The sequence below is a fragment of the Acyrthosiphon pisum genome, chromosome A2 (assembly GCF_005508785.2).
Source record: "Acyrthosiphon pisum isolate AL4f chromosome A2, pea_aphid_22Mar2018_4r6ur, whole genome shotgun sequence".
Taxonomy (NCBI): domain Eukaryota; kingdom Metazoa; phylum Arthropoda; class Insecta; order Hemiptera; family Aphididae; genus Acyrthosiphon; species Acyrthosiphon pisum.
This window is the reverse complement of record NC_042495.1, coordinates 65,245,128-65,257,208: the sequence shown is the minus strand read 5'-3', so window position 1 is coordinate 65,257,208 and position 12,081 is coordinate 65,245,128.

Sequence of the window (12,081 nt, the reverse complement as noted above, 5' to 3'; positions counted from 1 at the left end):
TTCTTGAAATATATACAGTGATGTTTTTTTTTATAACTGTATGTGTATATATTTTTATTTTTTAATAATGTGGGAGTATGCCATTCCAATATTTTAGTAAGTTGAATGCCAAGACAGTAATAACAACAATCGGTAATAGTGTGGTCTTAAAGTATTAAGTCATGGTAGTAGTCAGATATTATTGTCTTAAGTCATAAAAAATCCTTAAATTTTAAGTAAATGTCATTGGATACCATACAGATACATAATTAGTCACACAAGTATCATATTTAACCACATAAAGTAAATCATTAATTCACTCACGATTTGACAACATTTTTCAAACTTTAAATGTCTTCTCCTGAAAACTAGACATTTTTGACTTATGTTGTTTGTACCGAGCATCAAAGATATATATATATTATACAGTTTTCTATCCCGTCAAAAAACACGAGTGTTTTAAATGTATTCTAATTTTTTTTGACTTTTATAAATAGTTGTTTTTATTTAATTTCCAATATCACTTATGAAATATATATATACAATATATTATATAATATATAATAGGTATATACGCCCAGTTACGTCTTAGGTACACCGTTTGAATTCTATCTTATAATGAAGTTTATCGAAATAAATGATGCAAACACTCTGATTTGAAAGTTTTGAGAAAAATGATTAATGCATATTTTGCCTAAAAATGTTGGTTTTGCGTTACCCACCACAATTAATTTAGAATAAATATTATTGTAAAAAATCAAATATAATCCTTTTGTGCGTCTTGACAGCACTTAATTACATTATCGCTCAACCAAAAACATTATATTATACATGGTATATACAAGCATCATATATAAAATGTATTTATTTAACTAGGCAAATTATATAGGTACTGGTTATATACACACGTTTATATACAATTTACATAATATATATATATATATATTTATATATAATTGATAACAGTATCATTAATTCCAATGTAGCGTTTATGATCATGTATGTAAATTGTATATTTTATAACAAAATGATATTTTCAAATACAATATATGCAAAAATCAATAATTTATTATAGGCATTCGTTATTGTTAAAAAAATTACCAATGAAATTCAATACGTACATCTACATTATTTTCTAAGCCATTTTAGTTGATATTAAAATATAATTTATTTAATTACAATTCTACTATATAGAAAACATTATTAATAATCTTAAAACTCTATTTTGTTAAAATAAAGTTTATATGAAATATTTTAATTTACGCATTGCACCGTCATTTCTAAATTAATATAACTTTAATGAAAGGGAGTTTTATTTTAAATAATTATGATTTGCTTTACTTAGGTATTTTATTGCCGAAATTAAATAAATAATAACTAGGTATCTGCTAACGTTTAGAATTAATTTATTCCATTAAAAATATTTATCCTTAGGAGAATTTTGCTCATAAAATAGAATAATATTTATTTTCAGAAAATATAAACGCCATTTTATGTTTATAGTGTATATTCATTATATTATTATGTAATTTGGATTTTTAGCTGACAAGGAAATAAATAACTGCTTACTGGTTTTGGAACGATATATTTTTCTATGTGAAAGGCGAATATTTTTTTTAGTTGGAAAAGTGCTCAAAAACGTTCACACAATTTCTCTATTGATTGCTAATTGAATACTGGTGGCACTTAATTTGTTGATATGATGGATCTGGAAGTTTCCAGTAGTTTTTGAGAAAATTTTAAAAACTATGAACTAACTATACTCCGGCCCACGAGAGTCCATATGTCAGAACGCGTCCGTCATTGCGCATCGGCACGTTGCCGAATAGTGGGAATGGCATCATGGTGGGAGAAAACAGACGTCACTATACGTATTACTATATGAATGCGCGGTTTACGTATGGACTCTCGTGGGCCGGAGTATATGTAATGTAATACTATATGATATTTACGTCGGACGGCCGCTATGGAAAAAATATAATATATTACGAATGTCGCCATAAAAAAAACTCGTTTAATAATATAATATAATATAATGATTATAATATTAAGCACGTCGAATTTTAAAACATATTTTGTTGTATGTTTTTATATAACAGACACTCAATGTCGTGTACGACGGTTATTTGTATAAAGACCCATATTTTACTTATTACATTATAATATACTGTTGATTAATTTTTTATGACAGTTTTTTTTTATTCGATATGCTGAAGGATCGGTGTGGTGAAAATACGATGTACTGCGAGAAACAATACCCACGAGTTAAAAAATATTTTAATTAAATTACGCGTGTGATGTTATTTTTGCTGACCTTGATGTAAATTGTTTGTGCACGATGATGTACGGCAGGTGGTGTAGGTAAAAAAAAACTCGTGTAGTGTTTTAATTTGTACCTACATGGCGTGCACAGTTTAACAATAATATACTATAATATTATAATATACACTTCCAGGAAGTAAAAAAAAACGGACCGCGGGTATCGTGTGCCATATATAATGAAGCGTTCGGTTTGTTCTTAAAGCGATGAATGTTTTTTTTTCTCTTCATAGATAAAACGTTAAGTTTATCGCGCTCATTCGACCGCATTATATATGTTGAACACAGGTACTTATCATTTACTTTTCATTTCGAAATATACATATAATATTGTACGACGACTACTAAAATACAGAGATAAGGAGCTGTGTATACAGTGAAGTGTGCAAATAATACCATACCCACGCGTGCAGTTATAGTATGTTCATTTTGACAGTATATAAAAAGCTGGTGCATCTACTATATAACACAATATTCTTATACTGGTGAGGTTTTCGTATTATTTTTTTTTTAAATTCTTGCGCGTTTATAAACCTCCGTTTTAATGCCAAAACACTAAGCGTCTCTTACAGAGAACTTCGCGTTGGATATGAGTTTTATTTATTTCTTCGCATAAAATATACGACTGTCAGTACATATTGTATATACATATATTGTATGTATATAATATATTATAATATTTATGTAAGATGAAACACACCACGAGCCATTTGCACCGCTATAAGCAAATAAACTGATCGCTCGGGGGTGAAAAATATAAAAGAACGATTGAGTAGGGATAACGAAAATCAAAACGTTTCCGATCATTTTTCAATTCATATTTCATTGAATTTTGAATTGTATCCGTTTGATTAGGTACTGTTATAAAATATATAATAATCGAAATTGTTCTTATAAAAAATTCCCTATACATAAGAACAAAAATCGGCCATGGTCTTCAGCTCGTTGCCTCATTGACTAAGTTCGTAGGGTATCAATTAAGTATCAATTATTATACGAGCCTTAATGTAAGTAGGTATACCTACTGAATCGCCATCCATACATACTGCATGAAAATATTGATCTTAAAAAGTTTCAAACAAAATACGTGCGTTTGAACTTTTCCATTCTTATTTGTATAATACATATAATATATGACGTGATATTATATACCTATACAGTATACATTCACGATTAAATAATGGGAAAAAAATTCGGTATGAAAAATTACATGTATTATGAATATCATCTATGATCATCAACTACAACAACAACAATATGAAGAACGGAGTGAATAAAAAAAATGCATGTAACTACATCAATTTATTTCTATTCTAGTAAATTTACTTTTGATAAATGATTCAACGTTAATATGTTTAATGCATTATTGCCGCTTTGTCTGAATTATTATTTAAAACATATTTCAGGTCAACAATACAATTTTTTTGTTTACTTGTTTGGGAGACATATCGTGTCCCCGAACTCTAAACTTACTTGCCAACATTAATTCAAACTATATACCGGATCGTCCTCCTCGCTGTTTTGCTCCTTTTTTTCATCCTACACACAACTCCACCACCAACTGCGGACGTAAATCACCCTTTTGCATCGTACCATGCGTATCATGCGTTTAGCTAATGAGAACCCATCTTTTTTTAATTTATGACCCTGCGATGGGCTCTTGATATATTATTTATATAAAGTTTGTAATAAATCGTAATTGATTTTATCAACCAGCAAAATGAAATAACAATATATATGTACAGTATGCGGTGTGCAACAAAACAATAGAATTTTAGACGGCGTGAACTGATGCATTTAGGTTGAATACATTTGTAATTATTTTGCTGATTAAATTAATCCAATTATTTAATTAAAAAGTTTGCTTTAAGATGATAATTAAATCAGATTCTCTATCATTGTATTTTTTTTTTGGAAAGTTTTATAAAATATAAAATATATCGCCGAAAAAACATTACATAAGTAGGTATGCGCGAATGCATGATCAACAACCCAAAAAACAATATCGATTTATTCGTTGAATAATAAATAGAAATAACATTTTTATAAGACCATATACTAATAATAATAAACATACAAACAATTTATATAATATATACAAATGTAGGATATAACGTTCAAACAACAATATTAGGTACAGTATAACTCTAGCAGTAAGAAGAAACTACACCATTGTATCATGTTTCATTACAAATAATAGTTCATAATGCGTGTACAATGTACATAGTATACATGTATGTTTGTATAGTTTATATTATTTATGTGAAACATGAAAACTCATTGATCTTAAAAATGGAATGTTACATTTGTTTCTATGATCAACTAATAAATATTATATAGCCACTGGAATATTTGTGTTTTTTTTTTTAAATTTTTATCAATTAAATAAGTACTTATTGTTCCCGTTCATGCAAAACACACCAAGTCCAAAAATTGATTTTCCAGTTTATTATTATATAGGATTCATTTTAAAAATATTTACAATATGCTATATTCAACTAAGTATATAAAATAATCTGTTCTATTTATATTTTTTGAGAAGTGGACTTCAAGCAGTTGAGGGCCCACGGTTGGCCCCCAAGCCAAATTATTTGTGTCACTGATTCTAGATACAAAAGAGAAATATCGTTCTTGTAGTTATGTTACACAAAATATTTGACATGTCTGATTTCTGAACACGATGAACACGTATAGTGTATAAAACGATGTTATGGAAAAAGTAAGCTATCAGGCAATGTGTACATTGTCCAGGAAATCTGTAGGTAGGTACTATCCGATTTCGATGGATAATAAAGACAGTAATATACGTTGTAGGTAAAGCTATACAGTTTAAGACGGTAACATATAAGTTACAGTATTTTACTGTTCTTAATTTATTTAGTATCTATTTATTTTAGTATATATTTTATATATATTGGTACCTATCTACTTTTAATTGTTTTAAACATTGCTCGCTAGAATATCTTAAATAATAAATATAATTACAATATCTTAAAAGTTAAAACCACTTTACTGACCAATACATTGACGAGTCCTAAAATATAATGTTAAAAATCCGATAAGAATAAGTCATATATTATACTTTGTAAATTAAATAACTTTGTCACATAAATAGATGATTTGATATTTAATTGATATTTAAACAGACCAATTGAACAATACAGTTTTATATTTCATATTACAGTTCTGTAGTGTTACATTCTGTACTACTAATCTTTGTAAATGTCTAATTATGTGGCTATACACTATACAGTAATATAATATATGAATAATCCACGTCTGAATCTTCCCGTTTGCCAGCAAAAAAGAAGTGTTACGTGTCCCATCTAATAAACTACCTACTCGTCCAAAATGTAATATTTATAATGTTATAACGACAGTGAAGTCACAAACATTTGATCCAAAAGGGCAAATATTAAAGCTACCCACCTACACAATATACAATTTATTAAAACCTACCTATATATAATTTTTTCTTATCATAAAAAATAATTGATATGATTTTATAACATCAATTACAGTTAATGAAATGTATACCGTCATTAAAGAAATACGAAAAATACCTAAAAGACACTAAAAATACTTTCAAAAACTTTAGTGCCTAGTTTATATATTATTATGTTCTTTGCGATATTACAAGACTCGCCTCCGGTATATAGCTATATTATTCGTTGTAATATTAATATGTGCCTACTGCAGCGATACAGCACACGCGGAGAGCGGTCTTTCCGTCGTCAACCACGACCGGTCGTTTATTGCACAGTAGTGGACCGCTACGATCGTATGGGTTCGCACGTGGCCAATATCCTCGTGTTTAATTCTCGGCGCCTTTCCGTACGTGTGTACACACACACACCCTTGAACTTATCTAGTATATTCGTCGTTAACCCCGTACCCGATTGGTGGTTTTATATATATACATACACACATAGAGTCGCCGCTTGTTACGTGGTACGTTTAATACGATATATATATACATAATATAAACCCGAGTGGCACGCACGTATGAGTCGTAAAATCCGGGAAAACTGTCTTATACACGGCACGTGTGTGTTCGAGCGCGCGGTATAGCCGTTACAGGGGGTATATACCGCGTTTATATATAATATATAGAGTGGTCGTTGTTGGTTGCGGTTGTTGTGGTAAAAACGCGCGTAAAAACGTGACGACGGGAATGTTATGCAGCGGCACCACCAGAACAACGTTACTGCCGCCACTGCAGTGTTTCCCGCGGAAGGAAGTCCGGCGATTCTCTCCGGATCTGTCTTTTATTCTCCCAACGACCGCGGCGGCGATACGGACCAATGAAAATCTCGGAGACGCGGGCCGATTATAAATTCTAAATTCGTATAACCCCTACTTGATTAAAATATATTATTCTGTGGCAGTCTGTCCATGACCTAAAATCAAAATATTCCCACTTTCAGAAAGTATTTAAACGCTTTTTAAACGCGGGCAACAGGTATTTTATTTGTATTCATATATTATATGTAAATATTATATAATATCGCATTAGGTATTTATACCTCCTATGCCGGGTTGCACAAAACGTATTTTAATGAATCAATAGTGAATTATGGTCCCTCAAACAAGATTTAGTGGCCCACAATTGGTCCATTACATTTTTAGTGAGCTATTAATCGCATAAATTGTTTATGCAATTCAGTACTAATATGAGGATTTCTCGGAAGAGATGTTTTAACTAGACAGACAGGGATAGGTATTTCAGTATTTGTTGAATACCAACGAAAGTTCGATGAAACCAATTAACTCGCTCACTTGTTGATCTTGCTACAATAATAATAATAATAATATTATTCAATATTTTCGTTCATCTATCTACCGTAATAAGTTATACACAACTATCTGAAGTTGTTTTTAAGAAATTGAACACAGTCACAGTCATTATAATTTTATGCATTGCTACTTGTTATATTTTGGTCTCTAAATGGCGCCTCATCAATATTAGTTGATAACTAAAAACTATACCAACTGTTGTCTGTTGGTCACGGCAAAATAAGTGCGTGTCAAAACGTTTGACTTAAAAATTGATGTACCGACTTAATTTTCAGGTGGGGAGCGCCTCAATCATGGTATTAAACGTGTGTGAACTGTTGAGTCCAATAGTTATACAATTTTAATAAAATTAAATTTTTATACTATTTTATTTCAATATATTATATTTCATAGGTAGTAACAATTTTTGAATTTGTAAGAATTTATGTAGGTACTTATTAAAAACCATAGGATTATTATAAATTTATAATATTTAAATTTTAAACTTTATGTTAAATTAATTTATGACAGATGGAAAGTATATTATAAAAGTAAAGAAACTTAATAAATGTATATTTATGTAAGGGAAAACTAAATGTTAGAAAACGTTATAATAGTTGTAATATATATTATTATATATTTATTGTGAACAATATATGCTTCAATTAATATAATTAATATTTTTATACCAATTATATACTTTTCAGTATATTATATTACTAGCTGTATAACACTATAAACCGTTTTTACCGGGGAAAAAAATGAACAAACATAAATTATGGTGGTATATCGGTGTATCCTGGTTGTAGTATGCCTACAGCTCACAAATCGCATCAGAACTAATTCGATCGAGGTGAGCAATCTGTTTGTGACCACAGCCCTTGGTATATTTTTCAACGTAAATTAATTACTCTCTAAGCTTTTATGACTTTTCTGAGAATAATATTCGTCCCCGTTCATGCAAAACACACCAAGTCCAAAAACATGAATCAGATTTTGCAATTTTTTCAAACTTTAAATGTATACCATATGTAACCAAATTGTTTTCTTTCTTTTTTTAATTGAGTTTCCTTTAAGGGAAGTAGGTGTTTATAAGTAGTAGTAAATAATATGACACTGTGAAATTTATAGTTCTTATTATTGTTAAAATACAAATTTCTAAGTCGATTTTTGGACTTAGTGTACTTTGCATGAACGGGGACGATATAGTTTTTGGGCTCTTAGCTACGAACTTTGCGTTTTGTTGTACATCACAACTTTTCCAGGAATATGTGATCAAAAATTCAAAGTTATAATTAAAATCAATAATTATATTATACTACCTACCTATTTAGATGAATACATAATAGTCATATTTTTTTTTTACCGTTAATATTTTTATTTTTATTTAACAATATATCTTTTATACTACCTAATACTTTTTCATATAAATATTCAATTTTATTACGATGTATTATTTACTCCTAGTTATAAAAATAGTTCACGTCGTACTACCTCACGCCGACGAAATATTTTATTTTCAACCAAATTATATTATTTAACTCCTGCCTCTTTTAAAGTGTGCTTATATTATTTTGCGACCAAATGGCGCCTAATCATTGCATATACACACCACGTCGGTCTGAGGTAATCGCGGGAAATCGGTCAATAGTTAATAAATGTGTTTTCGTTATGTTAAATTATTTGGTTGGAAAGCACCGCTTTGAACAAAGTTTCAGTTTTGAGTAATTTCCATCGTATACGATTTTCCGAAAACCCCAGAGCGGAAAATTCCCAAAATAGCGTGACAAAAATGTCAATATGTCCCCATAATCCTATAATATAATAATATGGAATATTCAAGGCATTGCGTCGTTGTCACCTCAAAACGGCTTCGGAATGTTTGATCATAATATAATAATATTCAAAACGTTTGAAAACCGAAAACTTAATATTATTTATGATTACGGTTCGTAGCGAGATTTTGATAACACTTTGCTGATCTCCGCAATGTGGGAGGTGGTGAATGGGTGATATCAGAAAAATACAGAGCATATTATGTGCCGTGATTTCGTGTCGGCGAACTCGTGATAAATCGTCACGCCGAAGGACACGTAAACATTTTTTTTTTATCCGGCCATCCGGCGGAACCGAAAAATCGTTTCGTTGATTGTCGGTAAACGTGTAATAATATATATGCGTCGCGGGACGCGAGGTCATTAAGCCCGATTTAGACGCACTCAGCACAATATGATCGTAATATAAGTATAATATGTGTATATTATGTTACTGTAGTAAGTTTGCTGTTTGTCGCCGCACACTCGCCGGCCGCGGGGTCGTCATATCTCGCGCTAGATGGACGCTTGCCAAAAGGTTGTCATATTAACTCGGCGGGACACTTGTACAATATTATGATTATTATATTATCCGACGGCCGAACAGATGATGACGACGACGACGATACGACAAGCTCTATCTGTTTCTAAATTCGTACGATGGCACACCACCACATATATATATATAGTACACCTATGCACTCCATTACGGTGTGACCGGTCCGTCTGGTTTCCGCTCGTCGTACGCGGCCCCGAGATCTAAAATGTTCTATTTTCGGAGCACCGCGGATACAGATACAATAATTATTATATTTTCGTGCACTTGAAATTACTGACGTTTAAGAAATGTATATAAAAACGTATATTTTTATGTTTGATTAGACACAGAGCCCGTGCACTCGTTGGCATTAACAGGGGTAAGTGGCCCAAGTATGCGCTCTATACATTTATCAACCTTTGCTTATTTCAAATAAGAATACATTTTTTTGTATGTGTGTTGACTGTTGAAACACTGTCTAGTGGGTATAGAGGATGGAATGTGGTAGGTTTTGCTCTTTCTGTTGTAAAATAGTTCGACGCCCCCATAGACTAATAATATAAGTCTTTATACGGGCACCTGCACTGTACTAAGAAAGATTAAATATTTATAAATTATAATATTATTTAAGTTCAATGGAGATTGTCATTTAGTATTGTAATTTATAGCCGGTAGAGTTTGACTATTAAAAAATATGTGAAATAAAATGATTCGTTGGTAGTAAACTTCGCATTTCCTCATATTAAATGGTTGTATTAAATTTTGGAAAAATATTATTATTTATATTGATTATTGTGGCCTATTGTTATTTTTCCATACCTACCAAGTAATCCTTATCGGATAATTGTTTCCGAGAATTCCTGTCACGCCGAGTCGGGCAACCACCGCCGGAAGAAACTCTCACACGCGCACGCACTTGTCAATCAACGTGAAAAGTGACATTTATTCTTGTTTGCATAACTATAAAAACTACTAAAAGCGGTAGTAAATTAAATATACTTTCTGATGTTCGATTGTAATTTCGTAAAAATGTTAGGATTTATAAGCTTGTAGAATATGCTTTTTTAGGAATTACTTTCTTGATTTAAAATCAGATGTGCCCAAATTATAAATACAAAAGTAATGCAATTATTTCTTGAGATTTTTGAAAAAAATATCTTGATTTTAAGGTCCTTTAAAATTGAAAATTGAAAATCGATTTCCTGAGAAGCCCATACATATAATAAAAATTAAAATCGAACATTCCGAAATATGTGTTTTATACCACCGCTCATTGGTCTAAAATGTATGATATATACGTGTGTTGCAACGATCCCATTAACTTTTTCGTTATTACATGCACTATTTTATTTGCAGTGAAATAACTGTAAATATATATTTTTTTATTTAGTCGTTATATCATATTAGAATAACCTGACTTGGGATTATCCTGTCGACTGTGAAGTCAGACCTAAAATCCCATTGTGCACAACCTTCCACCAAATTCCTTTTTTGATTTGGTTTACAATATAATTGCTTCGAAACATCCGTTTCTTTGGTTCATACATGATGTTTGCTGTAATTCTCAGTGTTTATTTTATTTTTGTGTATATAATATACAATACAGTGGTGTAGTGGAGGGTATACGCGGGTATACGGCGTATACCCAAAACGCTAAAATTCTTATTTGCGTATAGGAAAGAAAATAAAACAAATACGCGGGTATACGGTCGTAGTCTTTTGGATGATAACCATATTACCACAATTTATATAAAAATTTCTGATTTTTTTTTTATTATTATCATTAGGTACCCCAAATAATATTGGGGTATCAGAAATCAGAATAGTTAATTATGATCACTGTTGTAGACATCATAATCCGTGATTATGATTAATTATAAAATTATAAGAAATAGGAAAAATTAAAATTGTCCAAACGTCATAACTTCACAAATTACTCGTGGTTTATTTATTTATCATTAGAAGTTATTAATAAACTATAAACATTGAATACTAAGTAAACATAATAAATTAGGCAGGGACTAGGTACCAGATATTGATAATACAAGCTTGTAATTTATTATATTTAAATATTTAATTTAATAAAACAAATATTTAAAATTAAATTAAATTAATATTACGACGACGGCAATATGGCATCAAACAGTAAAAAAAGAAGTATAAACGATTTCTTTTCAAAAGTAGCAAAAGCAAAGCCGAATAGTATCAAGGTAAGTTATTTTATTATATTCTTGTAGTTGGACGTTTGCAGGTATAGAATATGATTATTTACATTATATATTATGATTATTTACAGTTCCTTAGAAGTGACAACGAACAAATTATTAATGATCTGACAAGTAAGCAGACTGAAATCTAAATTGACAATAAAAAATATAGCAAATCTTATGTTTATAAATGGGCCACCTCTTAGTATATGGAACCCAACCAAATATGTTGGAAGCTGGCTGTTGCAGCACAGATCAGCCGATGATAACCGTTCAAGGAAAGTGGAGCCATTAGAAGAACAAACAGACAAAAAATCACTGTGGAAAATTTTATAAATTATAAATAATAAATAAATAAATTTGCTATCATGGAATTATATGTTATTATATATTTAAATAAATTTAGAATAATAGATAAATCTAAGTCAATTGGTATGCGGGGGGTGTG